A 19,737-nucleotide genomic window follows, 5' to 3' on the forward strand; every position below is an offset into this window, starting at 1 on the left:
CATTATCTCGACGCTCTCGGGTCCGATTACTTAATGCTCTACCTAACTGTACACGAACGGCGAAACGAGATCGGGTTTTTTTTCTGAACACAGTTCGACGATCTGCAAGGGCGGGACCACCTCGGGGTGCGGTTCCGTGGAGAACGCTTCCTTGTTTGTTGTTTTGTTTTATTACCTGAGCTGACCACGATTCGGGTTGCCAATATACAATTATACGGTTACCAGTAGACCGTTCTGTTGTTGTGTTTCGATCGATCTTAGCCAATCTACACAATTAGATGATCACGAACACATAGCACGTTATTTATCTTTTCTTTGCTAGAAGGGTTCGAGCTGTAATCAAGTTTACATTATTTTACTAGTATAAAGTGAAAGTACCTATTGCTTTCTTATATTTATATAAATGATCACACATAATGTATAGAACAGGCTTAGTCTATATAATTTGGAATAATAAGAAATAATTATGCAATGTTCGAAATAATGATCTCATTACGATAACGTTTATTATCGTCTGCCATTGCTAATAGATAATCCTCGCAAATATTTAAAAAAGAATCCATAATTATCTTTTGTTTGCGGTGGTTAATTTGGAACGAGCAAAATGTAATATGCATTTATCTTAATGAGTTCATCTTTTGTTCAATAACATTTTAACTTCTTTTGCACTAAATACATAATCCGTATTAAAATTTGTATAAAAAATATACCTAGTTTCCACAATGTGACATCGATTTTTTAACACTAATAACATTGTTACAAGAAATGGAAATTGATTAAATTTTAGTCTATTAAGAAGAAATTTACAGCGCCCTGTTAAATTGTCACAAATCCAATAAAAATTTGCAAGTCATGTATAATCAAAACTGTGTTTTTTTTTCAGATACCCTTTATTGTGGATATAGTATTAGAGGTTTCCACCTTAAACAATGAGCTGTTGAGTCGAGTGGTAACTTCAAGTGGCTAATTGAATTAACAGGCCTGAACATAACATATCCATTAAGCAATCTCTGCGAACATAAAGAAAGATGTTCAAATTCTTGGCTACATTCACCCGGTCATATCCAAACATTAAGTATTACTCAGAATCTATTAATAAGTGTTTAAATTTTTGTTTGCAATAGAACCTGAATAAGGTATGACGCTACGTGATTTTATCAATATACAATGGATACCAAATTACTGTTGTATCAAAGCGTTTCATAAGACTCTAAATATACGATAGTACACCTATCGTATATTTATATGTAGTATAAATCTAAGCATCAATGGACCTTAATCGAATAACTACAAACGACACCCTTTGATATCGCAAACAAGTCAGTTCTAATATCTATTTCTATCTAATTGTATTATAGAATACAATTAGATAGAAATAGATATTAGAACTGACTTGCTCTGAACTGACTGTACTATTATAGAATAAATATTAAACAAAAGAATTATTCAACAGAAAGTACACTAAAAAGTTATTAAGTATGTGAAATTCATGAATCATAAATTTCATCTAATATTGTATAACTATCTTATTGTATACTAAATAGATTAGATCCCATGACAGTATAAACGAGATATTTTTGTAAATTAATTCCTCCTATTGCTGTATAAGCACTTATGACATTCCTTGATTAGCAGTTTCCATATACGTATCCATTCAATGGTAATATTATAACTCATTCAAAAATAGTTTATAAGTGCCTTTACTGTAATCACTTCACTGAGTCCTGTATCAATATAACATGTTATACCATATGCAAGAGATGTATGCGACATGCGTACTGTCAATTGTCATATTAAATAAATACAAAATAAAAGAGCATGTGAACGCAGATGCCTTGAACTGCAGTTCATTGTCCTGCACTTCTTTAAACACTGGCAGACATTAAAAAGAACAAAGAAACGTAAAGCGCGACAGTGCATCGGAGGCGCAAGTTCTCAATGAAAAAATAATTTTGCAGAACAATAGGGATACGAGATGAATTATTAATAGAGTTAATGAGTTGCGGGCAGCGTCGCGATAGCGGGGTGAGCGGCGTGACCTCGCGGCAACTGATAGTGCCCACGCAGCCTGATTGTCGCCAGCATGCCGAAACTAGCACTTTTTACATTCCACATTACGCAACAGTAGCACCTAATACCGACATATAAGAACCATTATGGCAAAACATTTTAGCGTGTAATTGTTTCCAATTTAAAATAATATTGCACGTGCCTGTGAATCCTTAATAATTGAGGTGCATTAATAGGAGGAGGAGAAAAGGGGCTTTTGTACCACTTTTCTTTTTACATATTAAAGTAAACTTTAAAGGATGTGCGTCAAAAGAAGTATATCTAAAGAATTTTGACCAAATGATTACAGATACAAATATCAAATATTCACAGTTTACTGTAATAGTTTGCTTTGGTAAATGTTGCAAGCTCAGTGGAGCAGTGTTGCACAACTTTGAACGCAGAGAGCGGCCACTCTGTAGTCTGTACTTCATGATAATACATCTGGTTCTCAACTACTGTTGAATTAAAGGATTATGGAAATCTAGTGGTGCTTACATAATGATAACTATCGAAACTAGTCGTTTGAGATTGTTTAATTTTCCAAATACGGATTGAATTCAAACTTTTGGCAACACTATGAGTACAGTTTGCCAATTGAATTTAATTTGTACTGTGTAAGTACAACAGGTTATATCAATTGTGTTCTTCGATACAAAACTGTATGAGTTTGATAAAATAAGACTAGATTAATGTAAATATTCTAATCTTCTCTTCATAATTCTTAAACATAGCCGAACCTTGAAGAATAATTTAAAAGAAAACCAAGATGATAATTCTTCTGTACACTTCTTACACAAGTATTTTTCAATCATGATTTAACTTCAATTTAACACCATTTTTTGTTTTCATATAATCAATCAAAAATGATTTATTACATAGTTTACTTTTATCATTAAATGTTACACCATGATATCAATAAGAATAATGGAATTTATTTTATAAAGAGGTAATTGAGATATGAAAGAAAACAATCGCTTCTTTAAGTGTGAATCTGATAAATCCGAATTCCTCAAATAATTGGCAATATAGATAAAAGATTATTAGTTACGTCATAACATTTGTCATGCCTACAACTATATTATCATGTGACAAATGGTAGCATAAAAACAATTATTTCACAATACTAGTCATAATTTCGTATGCGTGTAAAACAATAAGAAGCGTTATTTCATTATATATCATAAATAACGTACGTTTTTATATATATACAATAAAATATAAATATATACGATTATATTCTTATGATATTTATACACATCTAATACTTGTATACATGTATATTATTATTTGTTTCTTGGTCAGTTTATCCCACAAAATCAGTATCTAATATCGAAATGGTGTCAACTGTAGAATGAACTCAAAAGAGAAACAGCATAAGCGTATGTTCGGTAAATGCAATATTCATAACGCAAGTCGGAAAACAACAAGTTACTTTATTGCAATGGTTGGTAATGGTGGTAAAAAATTACCTTCAGCCACCTGCCTACTACGCACACCTGCAAGTCCGCCATTGCGATGATAAAATCAGAACTTTTCTCTACGTTTCAAAATTAGCTTTGTTATTTATATCTTCTATACCCATAAGCAAATTAATGTAAAATTAACGTTATCCATTGAACGAATTCATACATATACCCATTTTGGATAGGTGGAAACTTCCAGAAAGTAGTAAAAATTTAAGGGTTTCATGTTTTATTTCATTGTCATATATTATGAAAAAAGCCGAGGATGAATGACGACGATAAACTAGCATCTCGAGAATTAATAGAATTTGTGTATCAATTAAATTTCTACATATGTGTGATATATCTCAATATAAATCCGAAGGAAAAAGCCTCGAGGATATATTACGCTTTTCTACATAAATCTTTAACTTTTTATGTCTGTTGGCATGTAATGTGCTGAAAATGTCCGACATCCGAAAGCCTTGGTGTGGGCGTATTGAAAAGTTCCGCCGGCACGCCCATACGGATCCTATATGTAAATGATAAAGATAAAGAGGAAAACTTGAACCTGGTTCCAATTATTTATCTATTCTCTGAAGCCATTTATTATATCAGGCAACAATTTATTGTTCTTTTTCAAGATTTGAAAGTTCTATCCATCCATTATGTACGTATGAACCTATAAACATATATTCAACTTTCTTATTACTTAAAATTAAAAACATCAGAACATTCAAAAGTTAATTGCTTCGAGGGAAACGTAGTCATTTGTCTTAGTTCTATTAGCAATTTGAAATAAAATCGCAAACTTCAGTGCAGCGGTTACATTACTGAGACAAGTGGCATGTAAATCCATCAAAATATATTAATGGCTTTGTATGACGGCCTTAGTCTCCTGGTCAAGTCTAAGTTAACTTTAATTAGTTGTTATGTTCTGAGTACCAGAGGTAATATTAAGATAGAATACGTAAAATAACAAGCAACTGCTTTTTTAATATATCCTTACTTTTTTACTATATGACTTTCTTTAAAATAATTATTCTGAATACATCAAAATATAGAGAAAACAAAGTATTGTATTATGACCATAAATTAGTTAAGTAAACAATGGAAAATTTCAAAAAAGAAGTAAGTTCGTTTATAGTGTTAACATACCACCAGAAACACAAAATTTAAATTTATAGAATATAATCGAATTTTCTGTTGGTTTATAGACATATTATTAACCGGATCCTTACTAAAACCTCAGAACACCACAAATTTTAATAACGATAAAAAAAATAAAAAATGTAGGGGTTTCTGGACCATGGTTTTAGAGAGGAAGGGATCTACCCTTGCCCTTTCTACGTTTAACTACGAATTTATCTTATTTGGATCGTGTCTTTTGTAACTATTGCAAAAGTTTCAGAAAGCCTGTGACGTATTTTTTTTTTATCTACTGCCAGATCACACATAACACCTTTTCTAAATTCTTACCAAATACTGAAGAAGATATATATAAAAAAATAAATTAACTTTCAAAATAAAAGAAAAAGTAAAATTAACACCCTCAGTTTTTGATTTGTTATAACTTCATATTTATTTATTTTTTCATTATTTTATGTTTCTATTTAACTTAATTAAACGCTGTAGAATTTGAAGTCCTCTTTTTTAATATATTTTGTTTATTGTTTATTTTTTTTTTTTTTTGTAATCACTTATTTGTTACAATTATTATTTATCCATCTATAACAATGTCAAAGCTAATTTCCGAGAACCGTGTGTCTCCATAATTTGACTGCCTAATGGTGCAATTTACGTTACGGTTAATACTAAAATATAAACATTTTATTTCAGAATGAATGATTATTAACGACAACACTTTATTTTCGAGGTTTATTGCTATGACGACTCATTGGTAACCTATCTCTATGAATAATAATAGTGACTCATAAACTTTTAAAATTTTGCAACAATCGTATCAGTCCATGTACAAGAAACAATTCTATTTATGGGCTCCGGATGCGATTAAGAGTGTTATGTGTATTACTAATAATTTATATGCGTAAGGGTAACATCTGAAATATCTGGTCTGAAATATGACTCATTTCATTTCACTGAATTTGATGAAACATACACTATATCGTCATAGAACGCTAAAAAAATCCTTTTAAATGTAAATAGATAATATTTTGTATTTTACTTTTTATACCTAATAAAGTAAGACTCATTTGATGGATTTTTTACAAAGTATAAGCAATGCAAGCTTGTTAAATTGTGATAGTCTCTTCTAGAAAACGATTTTTTCTTATAATATACAGTAATTGCAAATTAAAACATTCTGTAGCTCTAATACTTTATATGGAGCCTATCAAGTATTCAAAGGGTCGTTAGCTATTGCATGGGACATGATTTTAAGAAGTGGCTACAAGCCAAAGCTCCCTATCTTAATTGCGCGATTCAAGCACATCTTTTGGAATTCAGCCAGACTCCTGCTCTATGATTAAGTAACTTATTGCAGATCTCGCATGAATAGGACGAAAATTGGCAATTCATTATTAGAAATGACATTTCTTTTTACCAAAATATAATTTTTTTATCTGTATATTAAAATGACGTTTCAATACAATAACAAATGCAATGCAAACTATTTGTTTAAAAATAAAAAATATAATCATAAAAAGTAACTTTTGGAAATGAAAGTATAAATACATATTTTTCATATTTAAATTTAAATCTATTATGTATCCCGAAGTTATAAGATAGTTTCCATAGAAAAATGTTTGCAATTACCACACAGATACATAATATCATAGTTTACTTGTCTATTGCTCGCTCTAAACGAAAAGTACATAATATAGAAACGATGAAATACATATTATAGACAGTAATATAAACGCTATTGACCCTAACTGCTCATAAAAGTACGCCACGTGTGTACAGAAAATTTACTTGGGGTAAATGTGGGAAATTCCCAATTGATAACAATCATAATAAAGCGTTACAGTGGCGTATTTTTAAATGAATCAATTTGCAATCAAAACTACAAAAAATCATTGTTATAAACGAGATATTTAATATTACAAGTAACTAACTTAACATTCCAATAATTCTACCCCTGATTCATTGTGAAATATGTTATATATTCAGTTAAATTTTTCGTGGAATTTCGTCCTACATATCTATAGACGCATGATTTTTAAATGAAAAAAAAATGTCATTGATTTTTACAGCGCCGGCTGTAGCCGTAAGAATTGAGTTCTAATTCCGCCCTTTGATAGAGATTTTTAAACATTAATTTCATTAATGGTATATTATTTACCTAATTTTATGCATATTATTATTCTAGTATTCAGTGATTTATATTTCAAGATTTTTTACAAGAACACAATGAACATCTATATCTTGGACATAGAGTCACCGCTCCACTCTATCCCAAAACCGGCACAAGATTTTTAAATTTTTATAAGTTACCGTTTTCATTTGTCAGTAGACAGCCTCCAATTCAGTGCAAATCAATTTAATTTACCTGCACGTAAAACAATATATTTAAACCTAGGTAATGTCAAATATAGTTGATTTGTAACTTAATTATCTCACGAAGAAATATTATAAGGTTTTTTTTAATATTGTGATTTTATTACACATGAACAAAATGAACCGCACTAGTATGGCGAAACCTCATTTTGTCGGTTTTCTCATCGATCATTATATATGCTTATAAATTCTGTATCCATTTTATTGAATAATCACCGTAAGTTTAGTTTTTGAATGTGGGAGTAGAACACGCCTCGGCACGAATTGGGCCAACCATGGATCGCACCAGGGATTTCACGCCACCCCCACAAAAGTTTTGCGTGAAATACTAGCATGCGAATGTTACTGTGTTTCGTTTGGTGAAAGAGGAAGACGGAGGCGCATCCTTTTCCCATACCTTTCCTTCATTCCTCTAGTCAACTCTTTCTTTATCCCTTTTCATTTAAGTCGGCAATTCATTTGTAGAAGCGAAAGGTCTGCAAACCAATTTACGCCTCTGCAAATGTTCATGGGTAGTGGTAGCGCTTACCATCAGGCGACCCAACAGCTATACTGCTGCCAATGACATAAAAAAGTATCATACTGATCGCTATGTATATGTGATAATAATTTTCCAATTAAAATTGATTTAACGATAAAAAGGTGTTGGTGGTGGAGGTTCGTGATGATTACTTAATTTTTTACCCTACAGTAATTTACAAAAAATTCGCAACACAACTTAACTACAATTAAAAACATAGTTATATAGTTAACTATGTTGAAAATTTCATTTATTGCCTATAATTTCGTGTATAGTGGAACGCAATTAATTCACTGTCCCGATGATAAATTAAAATAAACACAAAATTACTAAGCGATTAATTTAATTCGCTCTATCTCTGAGTCTCACCAAACAAGATGAGATTTAATTATTCGAATCACACATGCCATTTACGCACATTAGAATAAAATATGCGAATTCAATTAGCAAGGTTTTGCCTAAAATACCTTGAGGATGCTGAAAATTTGATATTAAGATTCTAGTAAAATTGTATAGTTACTTTTGGGCAAAAATGCACACTGCGAAATTTATGTGTACTCAAACTCGAAATTATGTTGTAATTAGACACAACCTATTTAACATAGCTTAATGTAAAGTAATAAATAAACATTTACCTTTCAAACTGAAATTAAAAATCCCGCCAACTTATATCATTCAGAAACATTAACTTCACTCCCGACACTAAAAGAAGCCCGTTAAGTTTTACTAAAAAGCACCGTACAAACGTAAATATAGTGCAATACAATGAAACTCGCGAGCGAAAATATTCGAATGATCATTTATTTTTAAATTTGGAAGCGAATGTATCGAGTGGGATTCGTCGAAGTTTGAGGACGGGGTCTCTATGGCCACGCAAGTTGGCGGCGGCGAGGCAGATCGTGTACTGAGTGGTGAGCCGTGGCCGGTCGGTCGTCGTTGCCGGCCGCGGCGCGACTCTGCCCCGCGCGTGCGTCGGACCTGTTCCTACAGCCTCCCGCGCTAATCTCGCAACTCCGGCCAGCCTGCAGCGCGCCAACAATGCACCACGTCCTCCACTATCGGACACTGCAGAGTGCAGACCACACACCAATACAACGTCGTTTAGCTACCACTATCGACCACACATTTGACACTCGTAAATAAGTACGTCCCAGATAGTGGTGTTGATAAGATGCCAATGAAGGATACGTAATTATTAATCTAAGTTATTTACAGCTAAATATTATATACCTACTTTATACATATAACAAAAACAAAACTATCAGAATATGTCCAATGTCCACATACCGTACCAATTCGCTATTTTGAACGCTAAAATTTATGCATTTAATTCTAATATCAAACTCTAGCAGAGTTAGTGGTAATATGCCTATATTAGTGGTAATATGCCTATATTAACAGACATTTTTCAGTGTCAACGACATAGCACCAATTGGAAAAGTACATACACTGGCCAAGTGCGGGCTGGCAGATGCCACATGTCGTCGAAGTTGTTGATATTTCGACATGCCGATTTTCTCCCAGTGTTTTCATTCACCGTTTGAGCAGTGTTAAAGTATAATGTGCAAATAAATAAAAAATCTACTTATTTTTTACACGCCCATATGGTTTCGAACCCCAACAATTTGATTTAAGTCCGCAGTCTTAAACTAAGAGCCACCACTGCTCCTTTCCACTTTTTTAAGGAAAAAAAGCTCACAATACATCGTTGTTACTTACACATAGAGAGATCCCTGTTATGGCTCTAATCAAAACGCTGACAATGCGTTGTGACAAACACAGAAAGCTATTAGGGAAATTTATGTCGTGGCTGATTCCACCAAGATGTAGAAAACTAATGCCGCGTGCAGAACCATACATGATTGGATGCTCAATGCTTTGCAATATTGGTGCTACTAATCTTATGGGTAGATGTCCTTAGAAAATAGTTTTAATGAACGAGAGAGACAATGTACTTAATGCCCTATATGCTGCAGTCAGTAAATTGATTTCACAGCCTAACATATTTATTATAATTTAGTCATCAGGTATTAGCAACATTCTTTAAATCACAGCGAATTTTTTTTTATTAATGAAATTTGTAAAAATAACATTTTGTTCATTTGAATAAATGGATACGGTCACATAAATATTTACGTTTTAAAACAACATTTACAGTTCCAATAAAGCTCATAATTATGAAGCTAATTTTCATATCTAAACTTACTAAGTAGTTTAGACTACCTACAGGCTACACTATTTTAACAAAGTATAAAAATACAATGGTAAAGAATACTTTAAATATATAATAATATTTGTGTTCCATATAAAACAAGTTTAATAAAACAGTTAAATAATGACTACCCACAAGATTCTAAAGTTTTACTTGTAATTCCCGAAAAAGTCACTTTTTTTATTAAATTCTATTAAAATATTGTTCTTCGAAAGGGCTTCATTGATCCTTAATTTTTTATCTACATAATACGAAAATAATATAGGCAGAAGATAATAAAAAAATAAAAATATATGTTCTTAATTGCTTAATTGTTTTTTACTATAGAATTTCCTTAATATATAATTTATAAATGTTTACGGTAACGTACGGTACGTCGTAGGTTTAAAATTAGGGTAAGGTTGTAAAGTTGTAAGGTAGGTTCAGACCGGACTAACGTGCAAGAAATAAATAGATTTTCCAATTCATCTGCATGTTCCGAGGTCCGTTTCGTTTTCCGCACCTTTCCAAGTTCATTCCTCCTTTCCAGACCTCAATCCTTTCCTTGTGCCCAAGTGGAGACACAACCAAGGAATATAAAAGATTTCCGTTCTGTCGTTTTGGAGTTATAACTAGTATTGATAACAAACAATTTCTTTAATATTTAAATGATAAATGTTCTAATACAAATAATTATCTCTGTTAATTTAAAATTGAACTAGAAAATATGGATATATTTGACATAACAATAGAAAAAGCTTATGAAACTGACAAAGAAGTATATATTTTAAGAACAAAGGACGAACAAAGCCAATCAGAGCTAGAAAAACTAGCTATACATACCTGCAGAAACTGTTTAAAGGTGACTAATAACTAATAAGCTCTAGAAACGAGATAACTACAAAATACGGAAGTTATATTTATAATGTCCACAACGTATGAATGTACGTTGTAATAACAAAACATTGAGACAAGTTAAATGCCTCCCATGGCTCTTAAAATAACAAGTGATTAATCAAACTACCTAAACAAACAACAATTTGACATCGATAAAATTGTGCTGAGTTATTGTCATGTCATCGGTTTTAAATTTCGTCAGTATCGATGTATTCATCGAATGAAAAATACAATCTGATTAGGAAATAGAACAAGTACGAAAATAAGATAAACATATAATTTATATCGGGGTAAGAGGCATGATTCATTACTGTTTTATAAAATATATCGTTGTAGTATATTCGAGAGCTTTTTAAGAAAGTTGTATTGTTTAATTTTAATGATAATTCAAAATCTTATTTACAAAAAAGGTACCTTTTGGATATGCCTTCAAAAATATGTAATTGGGTGGTAAATAAAACTATCACAAAACTATAACTTAAATTGTATTGAAGCATAGCTACTCAAATGATCGACCTGTAGCATATAAGCGTTTTGCATTAGCTTTCCAATGAAATTATCTGTTAGATTTCTTATCATTCTTAATTATATATTCAAACTAACTTTGTATAAAATACACATTACATATATAAACCCCTTCAAATCAGATTACATGAGTCCTATTATTTTATATCACAAAGAAGAAATAAATTTATAATGATCTTTCGATAAGAGACATAATTTACAATCGTAAGAGATGTTTTATAGCGCCTTTACTAACTTGTTAACTCAAGGTTATCATATAAATAAGACCAACATGTGTCAGGTTAAAGGTTAGGAGAAAATAATACAAAAGGAAAACCAAAAAAACTGCGTTACGAGCAAAGCATAAACTTTTTTTATTTTTCCTTTACATATTTGAATTTAGAAACGTGATCACGTGTTCAAAATAATAAAGGTTACACTTAGTTTACACTCCAGTGCCTTGCGAGACGCAGATTACAATCTGACATTATCGATCGGCGTTATTAACTGTACTAAAGTGATAATGGCACCATAATAACCAGCGACAACAATATATTCAATAGTTTCAAGATTGGCGTTAACTATTCGCATGAATTATATGGTCGGAAACCAATTTGCGTATTATTGTGTTTATTCGACCAGTTCGAATATAACGCCTTCGTAATTTAATATTTATAGTCGATTGCCCTTTTCATAATACGAAACCGAATTGCCGTGGCTTATATTCGAAAGATTGTGATCTGTATCAGATTATCGAATCAATTAGTTCATGAACGGTCAATTCATCTATTAACGCTGTTAACAATGTCTTACGTCATTCTAATACCGACACTTACTAGTTTAATATAATTAGGTATTTACTGATCATTTGCTACATAAACTATATATCTAAGATCCTTAAATTGAATAGGTTTTGTTTTTCAATAATTGATAATTATAACGTAATAAACTGGCCTACATAAGTAGTTATCTACTTTCGGATATGGATTGAAAATTATATCACTTACAAAATTTAATGAGTGCCCTATCGATACATAGGGTTAATTAATTTTTGTAATACTTCGGACAATTTTGTCTACTTTAATAGGAAGAAGATATGAATCGGCCATTTTGACCGTTTGCCAGATAGGACATAATCGTTTGGCAACATTTACCGCATACCTCCTAGTTTCATGTCAATTTATCACTTTACTTAACATAGAATTTCTATTAGTAAAAGTGTAATTGAAGATTTCTATCGTCTTTAAACATTGCAACAGACATTTGAAATCAATTATACGTGATGATTGTAAACAAAAAGTGTAATCTAAAAACAAATATTAACTACTAGCTTTTGCCTGCAGTTACAAGAAGCCTAATTCACTCTCTAGCATCCTAACTATCTCCAAGCGCAAAAACCATATATCTCATAAAATCACTCACAAACACATTATCATACTTAAAACATCGGTAAAGAGTATAGATATGAAAAAATATAAATTGTATACTTGGATGATTTAAAATATAATTTTCATATTGTGGACATTAAAATCTTTCAATTTCCTCGTGTAACATAACATCGGTGAACCAAACTTCGCAGTTAACTATTCCGATTTACGTCACACATAATTGTAATAACATAAAAAGACACTTGTTAATATTTCTAGGTAGGTAAACGAGGACAATTATGTTGCAGACACTTGTTTATTCGCAAGTATTCAACAAGGTATGTAATTTTCCCGTGTTCAATCTAATGTGATCGGCGCGACGCGGCGCGGCGCCAGCCCCGTCGGCTTCTCATAAAAGACATTTATGCTAATACATCACCAACTAACTACTGACCGTTGAACATGACGTCTCTCGATCATACAACAATTTATAAATTATTATTAAATAAACTTTAATTGCAACTATCGATACAATAAATCAGATGTGCAGATGACATGATACCTTAATTAATGCCTGCATGTACACGTATCTTTGCCATTATTAAATATTGACTCGTTTGACTAAGTGCCTTATTTGTCGTTATTTACATTAAGTATTCTATTCAAATTTATTTATTCGAGCATCGTAGCTGGCAAAGGTCACGGGAAATTATGTTACATCTCGTCTATCTTTAGGTTTGAGGGTTTAGAATTTAGATGAACATGAAATAAGCGAACTAGCTTCGTTTTTACTGTAAATTCTCGTAGGATTTGTCTAGGTTAGGAAGCCGAGAGATTGTCTGCCAGAGATATACCACATGTAGCGCATATCTTTCAACAGTGGGCGTAGCAATTTAGTGTGTGTCTCACATATAAAATGCCTAATCATAGTGAGTAAGCATGGGACTGAACGAGCGTTGTTATATTAGCCTGAGACTTCAAGGCGCAGCGTCTGATTTTATGTGCAAATGGAATGTTCACTGACTCCATTAAAATTATTTAACAAAGGGAACATTCATTTAATAACTTTATGAGTGTACTACTCGGATCATTTATATACTTTATTAGCAGCTTTATTAACTTATTGTTACATGAAGCTATAAACAAATTGATACTATAAGCATGCATGTAGGCATGTATGTTACATAAGACAGTTTTATTTAAAATAGACCGAACTCTAATTACAATGGGAATATTCCATGCAGAATAATTAACACGATCAAATTGAGGTTATCTTTAATATAGAGCTGATAATGTAGAGTATTAGGTAAACGCTTTCGGCTTATACACCAAATTTGTCAAAACGTTATTTTATACAAATACTGGCTAACCCGGCAAACGCTGTTCTGCCTTATTATTATCATTTGAGGGTATGAATAATAGATGTTGGCCGATTCTCAAACCTACTCGATAAGCACACAATGTTTCATAACACCATCGGTCCAGCCGTTTTTTATGAGTTTGGTAACTTACATCGTGACACGAGAGTTTTATATATATAGAGATACGATGGAATTCAAATTGTATTTTGTACACGATACTCGCATATACCAAAAAGCCGTTTAAATGCGATTAATTTTATACATTGTAATAAATAATCACGTAATAATTCCTCGATTAAAATTATTTGAAGATGATTGTAAACGTGAATTATTTGTATAGATTGTAATTTGTTATTCTTGCTACTAAAAGAGTACTTGTCTATACAGGTACTCTTTTTATATAAATTCAAATGTTTCAACAAATGTTGAATACGCAATCTTATATTATACCTACAGGTTTTATTTTACAATAATCATACCACTACCATATTACTGTTCTATGATCATGCAATGATGACTAAACCCATTACTAGCCTTTTAAATGAAGAATGTCCTTAATTACTATTTACTCTTATTTACATTCAATAAAGCTCATACATCTTATATCAGAAACAAGTAATTATATTCACATAGTATACGAATCAGCGAGTACAAGAATAGTTAATTTTAATGAAAAAACACGAGTATTATTAATCAATGCAAAAATTTCATACATCAGCTGTATATGCATTCAAAGTATGTTGTGAAGGAATTTAATAGAAAGATAGAATATTTTATATGGCGCCTTTTAATTGGATCGTTGTAGAGATTTATTACCGAGCCACATGTGCATTTTAAATATAAAAAATTGTTTAAGTTGTTAATTTTTATCATCTTTTTTCATGCCCTTCACTTCCATAATATTATTTGTATTTTATACATTACCATCATACTATTTTACTCAGCAAAAACTACAAGCTAACAATCTCCAGCAATAAAATGTCTCTTTCTTTCTTTTCACCAATATATCGAACGTAGACTTATCGCACCGTAGTAAATCACACACACGATCGTCCACTTTATTGCCTTTATGTTCATAAACATTTACAATTTACTATGTTTACTCATTTCCGGACGTGAGTTTAATTAATTATCTTTTGAACTCGTTCTGCTCGATACGGCGACTTGGAACAAAGCTCAGTCTCACTTATAGAGATTTGTTTTAAGAGCTTTTGTTTCATTGTGTGCAGATTGTGTGGGCGTCCCCCTATACATTTTGTTTCATGCGTATTTTCTTATACGAAGCCTTTGCGACAAAGTGGCGTCTTTGGGCGGTAATAATTTAGGTCTCGACGCATTGCGATTATTTCTCATATACCTCTGTTCAAACAATCAAGTGAAGTTTCAAATTCACATAAATTATAAAACTTGATCATACAATGTTATGTTATTAATTAAACATAAGTAATACATATCATTTGTTTTGTTAAAATGAAAGTGATGAAATCAATGACATCAGGCAAAGGGGCTGATTGGTCCTATTAACCCAACGATCTCACAGTCCGCCACTAATAATTCTAAAGAAGCCTCGTTGTAGATATTACTTACATTATCGCCACTTATAAAATATTAGCTGTGCGCCCCGGTTTCACCCATTGTATATAACATATAGAATACGTCACTCAGTGAAATTGCAGCTTTCTAATGGTGAAAGAATTTTTCAAATCGATCCAGCCAGCAAATTTTTGAATGGCGTGACCAAGGGAAATAGACCAAGAGAAACAAAATTTTCGGTAATTATTTTATTCCACTGAAAACTTCAATAACTTTTATTGTATTTTTAGAGACAAGGATTCCTCTAGTTTATAATTTCTTCAAAGGGGAACTTCAAGTGGTTAAAAAAATAAGCGCAATAAAATAAATAGATATTACAATAGGACTATCTAAAATACTTATTGAGCGTTCAGTTTGATCGTTTTTGCTCAATTTTAAAACAATGCTTTATAGATAATAATGTAGTATCCTGATAACCCGTTAACATTTATCTTTCATTCATGTCCTAAAAGTAATAAGATAATACAACGTAGACTACAAGTTTCAACCAAAATTTGGTAACTCAGTGCACTGACGCAATAGAAACGCAATTATTGTGCACTGACTTCGCGTGGGCACACATTAAGAGAGCAAAACTATCCAATGCAAATATTTGATAAGGCGGTATTTAACGGGATTAGCAGTGATGTCACGCTACCCCGCTATTATGCAAAAGGGCAGTGACGATAGCGCACTAAGCAAATTGACGCACGATCGTGCCCACGCACTTCCATTATACACTTCAAAGTAACATTATCTGAATCTGCTAATCGTTTATCCACAGTTTAATTTAACACTATTGATATTTCTATAAATACATCAACGCTTATATATTCGGGATGTATTAATCCTGGTCCGCTATCCCATATGGCCCAGAAACTAAATGGCAATGTAATATTTGTTCGGTTAGTCTCAATTACAATTTTAAGTATAAAATTAAGATACAGAGGGCAAAGTGTTACTGACATATCGTGATGACTTTTATGTTCGTCACTCAATGAGTTGATAAGAAGTCATTCAAGTATCGTTCACTTCCTTTAGATCCGTTTTGTAGTAACGAGGTCAACGAACTTTTCATTAACTTTAAAAGCTCATTTGATGAGTTCTTGTAATTATTTTGGCTAAATATAATATGGTAACTTTTATATTATCGAGTGTTTAGACGTTAATTAGATAGGCATAAGATATCAGAAATTACCAAACTTATCAGAACCTTTGGCATTAAGTTCAAACCAAAATAAACTAAGATATAGGTAAATAATATTATTGCTGTTACTATGTAGCTTTGTTATTTTCCAAGTGCGGGTTCGAAATAACTGCATGGTAAGTAGGTTACATAGTAATCATTGAAAAATATAATTCGTAAATAATACCATACGCGAAGAATTAGTCATTTCGATTTGTCGATTCATGAATTAGTAACTGTTCTAAAATTATATTTTGTTTGTCATATTCCTGTTTATTTCTTGTGAATTATCGGTACGAAGAATAGTGTGGTATAACTTTATATGGACCTTTGATCTTTCGAGAGTTACAGCACATGTATTGTCAATGAAGCTGATAGAACTCATCTGCGAACGGCGCCAACTAAACAAGTCTGCGGTTCGAAACAAAGTTATGTATCGCTACTGTGTACACACAATGCAACAAAAATGTATAGATGAATGCTTATTCATTTGAGGAAATATGCAAGACGAACTATGAATGAAACGACATATAATTACATTAATTAATAAAGAACTAAATCGCCAAAGGTGTTGCTAAAGTCGACAGTGGCTCGCAGCCCAATTCAGCAAATTTTTTAACGTTTTCGTTAAACGGCACGGAAGGTTCTTAAGATGATAAAGAGCGTACGAATATATTTTATTCTATGACGCATTAAAATCTCTTAAAAAAAGAAATGAAAACTTTTATGTTAATACTATATAACTTTTGAGTTATATTTGATACAGTAATTTTACTTAAGTAATTTCAATTAGATTCAGAGATTTATATGATACGACTCATTATATATAAATTATATTCCTTTAACAAAACGACATCTTAGTGGTTACCTGAGAAGCATCAAACTATTTAGTCCATAAAAATAACATTTAACACTCTAATAATTATCTGAAATACCTTAGTAGTTCATTAAACACGGGCTTTTCCGATTGTGTCATTTAACACGACTCCAAAAAAATACGTAACATATCACATACCCAATTTCACCAAATAATCAACACAATATTTTGTTAGTGTCAAGAATCCTTCCGATTCCCTTCAACAATACATTACGGTACACTTGAAACAACAGATAAAAAATAAAAATTTCAGATAAACAAAGTTTCTTTTCTCGGCTTTTGTAACAGTGCGCTAAGTGGCTACCCACCGCGTTCTACGAGGGATGGCACATTCCCTAGATAAGATAGGTAGGTGCATTGCAATCCAATAAGTCATTCACAACTATGTACTTATTCATATTTATTTCAATTTAACAATATCTCTGTTGCATTGATCTTGTTATTTATTCTACGAATTTAATTTAAATATTAAAATTTCTTATAGTTTAATATAATTGGAATATTGACATCACTTCCATAATTCATATTGATTTCAAAACATATAACAAAAAATTAATAAAGAAATACTATCTATCCTACAACCTGTTTCGTTACTTATAAGTTTAAATTCTTAAGATTTTATGTAGAAATATGTTTTGTTGGCTTATTTTTTTATTACTTAAATTTAATTAATACTAGAAGTTTGTATCGCCAACGACTTTAACCTATTTATTATATAAGATTCGCATGTGCAACCGAAACTCGTCGTGTCATATTCCATGTATAAAAGACATGGCGATAACAAATGAAGTGTTCACACTGATAGTTTCTTGAATGAATACTTGTACACTAAGCTTGGTCAATGCAACTAATAAAGATAGCCAATAAATGCAGCTGGATGAACTCATAAAATAAGACAATCGAAACGTTTGTGTGTTCAGCTTTATAGCTTCATAGCAATGAATGAGTTTATTCAATTATCGATACCAAGAACCAATGTCGCGCAGATGAGTAATCACTTTAGATAGGATAATGAACATTGACGTTCTTTAGATAATGATATTCAATTTATAGCGGTATAGATAGCGGTAATAGTTTTTAACAATAATCGTTAGCAAGCCAATTACAATGCACCCTGCTTATAGGCTCATTATGGATATTCGGTATTTTTAATTATTTCCCTAAAAAAGCCAAATCTTTATTTAAGATATAATTGCTAATTATGTAAAGGTTAGTCAGCAAAAACGAAAGAATCTTCATTTAAAAATAAAGACAAAGTATTTATTCCGTTATGTTACCTACTTTATTTTGTTTAGTTTTAAAGACATTGTGTTAACCTAGGGTATTATAGATATTACTGTATAAAGTGATAATTCATTTTCACGCAGAAAAACCCAATTATAATTTTTATCGACAATAGTTACCACCTGATATTTAATAAAAATCACGATGCATGTTGTAAGCTATTCGAAAAAGGTGGCGTCGTTTTATATTTTCGGGTTAAGCGTCACACAACAAAGGCACCAGCATCACACCCAGAAAGAATTACAGCTACAATAATATTGTAAAGCGTTGACGATAAGATGGGTTGCGTTAATGGGTAGGCACCGCGTCACAAAGAAAAATGGAAAAGACTTAAGCAAAATAAATGGGAGTTTTGGCCAATGTAGTCAAAATTTCATCGATCTACCATCATCATCAAACTCAACAACAAATCCTACTAATCCTACTTCTTACAAATATTATAAATGCGAAAGTTTGCGAGGTGTTTGTTGCTCTTTCACGCAAAAACTACTGAACCGATTGCAATGAAATTTTTTACGAAGACAACTGGACAACTGGAATAACATATAGGCAAATTTTTATCCCGATATTCTTACGGGATGCGGACTTACGCGGGTGAAACCGCGGGGCGCAGCTAGTCATTCATAAGCTGTTACCGGCTGAACCGCGTGGAGGTATTTCCAAGTTATTTTATGATCATACAGCGAAATTAGTGATAGCTTTTATTGTAACATCAGGTTTACCATACATTAATACATTATTCACATGATGGTTTTGTTTACATCATACTTCTAAAGGAATAATATTATACACACTTATTCTATGTTCCCAATGTTCAAACTAATAACGTTAAAAAATATAATATTATTTTTTACGTAATTAGCACGAATGTAGATAAGAATTTTCCATTATAAGCAATAAATACATATAAAGACTTTTTTTTTTACTTTTTAAGACACAATCTTTAAGTGCTCACACGCATGCTC

At 31.7% G+C, this 19,737-nt stretch overlaps 1 protein-coding gene across 1 annotated transcript in view; it reads right to left on the reverse strand.

The window, feature by feature from the left end:
- The window catches only part of LOC119834989 (BMP-binding endothelial regulator protein), a 39,451-nt gene extending 30,956 nt beyond the window's left edge, over positions 1–8,495 (reverse strand). The window contains exon 1 of the mRNA XM_038359568.1: positions 8,169–8,495. The gene's annotated coding sequence lies outside the window, so the exon portion shown is untranslated. The remainder of the gene's footprint in view (positions 1–8,168) is intronic.
- Between the last annotated feature and the right edge of the window lie 11,242 nt (positions 8,496–19,737).

Source organism: Zerene cesonia, chromosome 20, assembly GCF_012273895.1.
Source record: "Zerene cesonia ecotype Mississippi chromosome 20, Zerene_cesonia_1.1, whole genome shotgun sequence".
NCBI classification, from domain to species: domain Eukaryota; kingdom Metazoa; phylum Arthropoda; class Insecta; order Lepidoptera; family Pieridae; genus Zerene; species Zerene cesonia.